Below are 7,430 nucleotides of genomic sequence, written 5' to 3' on the forward strand. Positions count from 1 at the left end.
AATATCATGCAAAACCTCACTTTTCTAACCAAGCAATAGTCATGATCTTTAATAACCCCAACCAGAAATCCAAATTGTACATTTAGCTCATGCAAAAATAGAAAATGATATCACACAGTACCCATAATACCCTTTTAACCCCAGCCTCCATGTTAGTCCAATGTTTCTTCATGCATAGAATTAATAACACCACCATTAATCCTTTTCCAAATTTTATGACATTTAAAAGTCATGATCAGACCCAACAGAACCCTTACGTCACGCCCATACTCAGTCAGCTTCCAAAGGACTGTTGATCAACACCTGTCACCCGACGACAACTTGAGTACCGTTAGGCGGTGCATCCCATTCTGAAAAAATCCCAGGTTTTTCTTGCACCAGTGTGAACCCTAATCCCCCAAATATTCATTCAAGTGATGCAACACCCAACAATTCGTGCTCAATCATAACTATAGAGTTCATACTCAATCAATTTGCATTCAATTCCATAAATTCACTCACTAGTCATAATTTGAAATCAGATTCACGCATCCCAATCCCAATCATGAAACCTCACCCCCAATTATGCAATGGTTCATACAATTATCATCAAGTAGTACACTTCCAGACATTCAATCACATCACAATTCACACAATCATACATATAGATTAAATTTAGGCCTCCCAAACATAACAGAAACCACAAGAAATCAAAAAATTGGGCAATCTAGTTTGTGTTGCCTGGAAGGAAGAACACGGTCGCCAGGCTATTCATAAAAAAACCTAGAAAATGGGTTCTGAAACCATGCGTCGCCAGGCGGTTTCTAAGAAAACTCTAGACACATGAAAATTCAGAATTGAAAGGGGAAAAGGAAGGCACCCTTGACTCCATACATCATACAATTATGCAATTGAAATTAAAACATGGATATCAACTTCCCTAACCTAGTTTCCTTGCTCGAAGAGTGCTCCTAAGCTTCCTCCTTGATTAAATGATTCCCACCTTTGCATCTAACATAGACCACTCACCAGTTTTGGTGTTGTAAAACCCTCTCAAAAACTGATCACATGAAATTCCTACTGCCAATAATGCCACTCTCCTCTTTCTCCCACTTATTATCCTAATTATGTCTCCCTTAATTGTCCAAAACATAAATCAATTAAGGACAAGGTTAATGCTCATTCAATTCTCCACTACTTGGTGGTTTCTCAACCTTTCCGCCTTCTCTACAAACGGCTAGGGTTTCCTTAACTTAGCAAAATAATAATAAACGTGCAAAGAGAATACTTTGCGCTAGCCAAGGTTACAACATACAACCACACGTTTGTTAGCACAAGCAAGCTTGAAGCAAAGAATTGATAAAGCTAAGTGCATGAAGATCACATGTGTTTGATGAAGATCCACTTGAAGATTATGTTTCTAGTGTATTAAATCTTGATATAATAAGTTAAATGTAATGATTAGATGTTATATCATGTTGATAGGTTATATAACATAGGTTAGATGTCTTGTTAGTCTTAGTGTGTCTCTTTTAATCTGTTAAAATGGGTTTTAACAGGTTAAAAGGGTTGTAGTGTATAGTTTCTGGTATGAATGTATTCAGTCAGTTGAATTAATTTTCAATCGATTGATTTCACTTAAGTCAAGTGAAATCAGTTGATTGTACAAGAAATTCAATTGACTGATTTCACTTATACCAGACTATATATGTTGTGTTTTCGAGAGCAAAGGTGTCATTCTGAGTTTTTTACAGCGAAATCTTGTCATTCTTCTTTGGAAAACTCTCTCTCTACAATATGCAGCTGCAACGTGAAGTTTGAAGATCTTGGTTGATCTTGGAGGCATTTTGGCTTGTGAGTAGCTTGAAGAACACATGTATGGTTGGCTAGGGAGAGCCACCATCAGGTTTGGATGTTCTTGTGCCTCTGGTTGTTTGCCTGATGTGATTTTAGGTCTGTAAGTGTGATTCTTGCAGGGTAGTTGTCTAGATTTTTGTGAGTCAAAAATCTTGTGAGTTTCTTTGTTCAAAAGTCTAATCTTGGTGTGTTATTTGTAAAACTTTTGAATATAGTCGAAACACATGCTTAGATTGTCCTGCTAAACTACATGTAGCTTTGTGGTTGAGTGAACCAGTATAAAAACAATTGTGCAATTCTCTTTCTCTCATCTCACTCACTTTGAATCACTTTAAAAACTCAAGAAAATCAAGTAATCCACTCTTTGTTACGTTTTAATGCGTTCTTGTGTAATCTGAGGTTGTATACTTGTAAGAAATATTGAATGGAATAAGTCTTGTTACGTTTTAATCGACTCTTTCACAGCTCAAGAACAAATTAGTCTATTGTTTTATTTTTTGACCGATTGAAAGTATAGCCCCTCTTCTTGGCTTAAATCACCATTTCAAACCTACAACGTTTACCAAAAAATGCACAAGTAATAAGCCAATACATGTTTCATAATATTTTATGCACACATGTGCTTATAAATCAAGTCATATGTTCATATATGCACACAAAACAAATTAAATAATTAAATAACACCACAATGACATACACAAGACTTGAACCTAAGTGATCTACACACACCTAAATACTTTCAACCACTTGAGCTAGTACTATTCCCTGTCCTATCTCTCCGCAATAATTAACTTAGGTATTCCCTCCCTCGCATTTATAAAATAAATATTTATTTATTTAATTTTCCCGAGTCTTTGACCACACATAACCAGATTGTTATCAAACTACATTTAGTGTCAATATTATGATTTAAGGTCATAAGAGTTTCAACATATAAATTTTCAAGATTCAATGTATATAAACCATCATAAAGTGTACTAGATCCAATCATACAAATACGTTTAAACAAACTAAATCAACAATTTCAAAACGTAAAAGATTATTCAACAACATCAACTTTAGAAAAAGAAACTGAATTCCTAGTAATACTAGGTACATAAAAATTATCAATCAAGTTTAAATGAAATCCTTTCCACCTGTACTATATTTTTCTCACATATAACATACGATTACCGTATGTGGACAAACCACAATACAATAGAAACCCAAAGGTAAGCTAGGAAATCTTTAACATATTTTAACCTTTTGAAACCACAAATATACTTTCCATTCATAATCTCAAACAATAATAAGAAGTTTATCACCATCACCATTGGAACATCAATTTCCACTCTCATTCATCCAACATCAATTAATCCAATGGTTGTGTGGCATAAAAAACCATTCTCCATTCAATCTACATTCATCGTTAACATGAAAATCATCTTCCTTCCATTTATCATTATATTCCAACATTTAAGTCATACTACAATCAATCAACATCTCGATCACTAATGAAATATCATATTCCCATCTTAACATATTATCCAACCATCATAGACTCGCCCAATGAATTTCTTTCTCGCCCAACAAATCCCAAGCTAGAAACAAGGCTCGACCAATGATAACCAAGTTCACTCAGTGGGAACAAAATAGAGAGGTATTTTCTAATTGGCACTAAGGCCCCTGTATTAGTGTCGATGCTCTAGATTGGCACAAAAAGACTCAATTATGGCACCTAGTGCTAAAACTAAAGGAGCTCTATAGATTTAAATCCTAAGGTACCACCTAGCAGTCCATGGGTGGTGCCCAACGGTCAAACCTCTAAAGCTCACTAGAAATTGATGAAGGATTACCTTGTTTCCTTTTAATATTATGAATATAGTGAAGAGTTGTTTAAGGAAAACTCAAGGAAATCCCCACTGGACATTAAGATAGTAAGCTATCTAGATGTGAAGGTTCCTTTCCAAGAGTTCAATAGGAGAAGAGATAGTTTAAGGTGCTTAGAAACAAAAATAGCAAGAGCACAACCAAAAACGAAAATGCATTGAAAGAAGAAGAACAAATAAAATGGAAGAGAAGATAGTAGTGGTGGTGGAAGTGGAGCACGCCACTCATAGAGGGGGCAAAGCCAAACCAAGCTCTAGAGATGATTGTATGGTGCCGCCACTTGCATAGCAAGATAAGGCAAGAGTTTTTCCTCTTCTTGGGAGGAGGGATAGCTCACAAAAAAATAGGTTGAAAACAAGAATGTTTAGATTCAAAGTATTCAACCCTTTTACATGTCTAGGAGCACCTTATATAGAAGAGTTTAAGGGCCTCTAAGCAAATAAAAGATACCTAAGGATGTCTCTACAAAAACCTAACCCTAGCTTCTAGAAACTAGGTCAAATAAGGTTGCAAAAATGAGAGACAAAAGAGCAAACTATGGTGTGTGCAAGGCTAATTTCGTTCTAGCACAAAAGGAGACAAAGAATGTGTCTCATATGTCTCCAAAAAGTGGCCAAAGTGTGCTTAAAACAAAGGAGATCAAAGGTACATAGGTACACTTGCTTCATGCCTTTTACTTTATGCTTTATGCCTTTGCTTTACTCTCTCCTCCACATCATTTATGCTCCCCAATCATCATGCGCCACCTAGCATTGCTTTCTTACTCCTAATTAACCTACAAAGCAAATAAACATAGATTAGCATGTTGGCTTAAGTCAAGTCAACTATAGTCAACAAGTCAAACCTAGTCAAAGGTCAACAAGTCAACTAAAGTTGATTCAACTAAGTCAACTTAGGGAATCAAAAATAACAAACACAAATGAAAGGGATGAAGGATTAGTGAACTTCCTTTCTAAACATGCTTAGTCTTCTTAAGCATGTGCCTCCATCCTTGGTTGGGGTCAATCCTTCATCAAAAATGAATTTCTCTGAGGCGCCTAACGGTATTGAGGAGCTGCCCAATGCTAAGGCAGAAATCAAAAAACCATAGACATATTAGATTGTCAATTTCTCTGATCTAATTACTCCTACATGTTTCTTGGTTCACAAAAAGTGTAAATATAAGTTTAAAATGCATTAGATGGACTAAACTAACCAATATGATATATCATACAAACTCATTAATCCAATTTCACAATTACAACACAAATTTCAAACCAATTCAACCAAGATCATAGATTCATACACATCAATATCTAAATTTTAACTCAATTGTTATACAATTGTTAAACAAACTAATAACATGAAGAAACTACCGCAAATCGGTATATTAGTCCTTCTCCATTTGGGCCATGATGCAATTAACAACCTTGGTCTTTTCTCCTTCAAACTTAGGTTTGTATTCAAATAATATGGACAACACTTGTTGTAGAGCTTCTTTTGCGTTCCTTGCTCTAGACCTTGTCATAGGTCCTCTAAGTTGTTTAAGTGGATCTTTGTCCTTGTTCATTGTCACATCTCCATCATTCTCTCCCTCTTGAGAAGGATTTGTCCTCAAATCAAATTCTCTGTCTACATGAAAAAGAGATAAGTTAGACACATTGAAGTTGGAACTAACATTATACTCACCAGGCAGATCAATTTTGTAAGCATTGTCATTGATTCTTTCAAGCACTTGGAATGGACCATTCCCTCTTGGTTGATGCTTTGATCTCCTTTGTTCTGGAAACATTTCTTTTCTCATGTGCAACCAGACCTAATCTCCAAGTTGGAAGACAACCTTCTTTCTACCTTTGTTAGCTTGCCTTGAAAGGTTTCACTTTTCTTTTCAATTTGACCCCTTATTTGCTCATGTAACTTCTTCACATAGTCAGCTTTAGGTTGTGCTATGGATAGTCCTATTATAAGTAAACTCAACATGAGGCAAACATGATTCCCAGGACTTACGATTTTTCTTTAAAACAATCCTAAGTAATGTACCTAATGTTCTATTGACTACCTCAGTTTGACCATCAGTTTGTGGGTGACAACTAGTGGAAAATAACAATTTAGTACCAATCTTACCCCAAAGTTCCTCCAAAAGTGACTAAGGAATTTTGTATCCCTATTACTCACAATGCTATTTGGTACTCCATGAAGTCTCACTATTTCCTTGAAAAATAAGTTAGCCACATGGCAAGCATCATCCCCCTTCTTGCAAGGTATGAAGTGTGCCATTTTAGAAAACCTATTAACAACCAAAAACACATAATCCTTTCAATTCTTTGTTTTAGGGAGCCCCATAACAAAGTCCATAGAAATTTCAGTCCAAGGATATTTAGGAACACACAAAGGAGTATATAATCCATGAGGCTTAACCTTAGATATAGCCTTTTTACACACATTGCAGTGATCACAAAACTTATGCACATCACGTTTCATATGAGGCCAAAATAATTTCTCTTGCAAAATGTCCAAAGTCTTTTGCACCCCAAAATGACCCATCAAACTCCCCTCATGTGATTCAGTCATAAGCAACTCTCTAATGGAACACTTAGGCACACACAATTTATTTGCTTTAAACAAGAATCCATTATGCCTATAGTAACCATTTTCAGAAAAATTTTCACATGCAGCAAATATTTTAGCAAAATCCACATCATCCTTATACTTGTCTTTCAAAGATTCAAGACCAAATAGTTTATTTTCAAGCATAGAAAGCAATGCATGCCTCTTAGAAAGGGCATCAACCACTATATTTCCTTTCCCCTTTTTATACTTAATGTCGTATGCAAATTACTCCAAAAACTCTACCTATTTAGCATGCCACTTATTAAGCTTACCTTGTCTTTTCAAGGACTCATGATCATTATTTAAAAGTGCTTTTTTGTTTTTCATGGTCCTAGTTTTGTCACATATTGACTCCCTTTGGGTTAGCCATTTCTTGATTTTGGTGCTTTTTAGTTTGTCTTCAAATTTCCTTGGTTTTTGTCTTAAAGTTTTCCTTTCCTTGGCCTTATGAGTTGAGCTTAGATCCGTTACATCTTTCACTTTGATGTTGAATTCTAGATGGGTTGATTGGAGGTTGTTTGAGGAACTGAACAAGAATTTGAGAGCGAGTGAATACACTTTAAGAGTGAAACACAAGTGGAATTGAGTGTAAACACGTAATGAGTGGTGATGCTCATTTGATAATTTTATCTACATTACTTGTGCTAACCACTTACTGTGTTTTCTGTTAGTTCTTGTTTCCTCTCTTTCACTACAGGAATTAGCATTTTGAGCACTCCACAATGTTCTACAATTAGATATCAACTTCATTGTGTCCAAAATTATCAGGTTGAATAACAAACTTGGGGAACTCAGAAGGGAACACAAACATGATAGAAGATCATTGCCAAGTGACAAACAAAGTGCAATTAAGTGCACCAAGTGTGAAGGATATGGACACAAAAATTATCAATGTCCTAATTGGAACGCAAAGTACATGACTCTTCAAGAACTCTGGATTATATTGTATACTTGAAATAGGTGAAGAGGAGTGTTAGGCAAAAGCTCAAAGTTAGACGAGACCAACAAGCAAAAAGGGAGCATGAAAAGGCAGAAAGAACACTAAAGGAAATATGGGAAAAGGCAAGACAAGAGAGAGAAATGTAGAAAAGGCACTAAAGGAAATGTGGGGAAAAGCAAGACAAGATAGAGAGAGC

The sequence above is a fragment of the Vigna unguiculata genome, chromosome 9, assembly GCF_004118075.2.
Source record: "Vigna unguiculata cultivar IT97K-499-35 chromosome 9, ASM411807v1, whole genome shotgun sequence".
Classification (NCBI taxonomy): domain Eukaryota; kingdom Viridiplantae; phylum Streptophyta; class Magnoliopsida; order Fabales; family Fabaceae; genus Vigna; species Vigna unguiculata.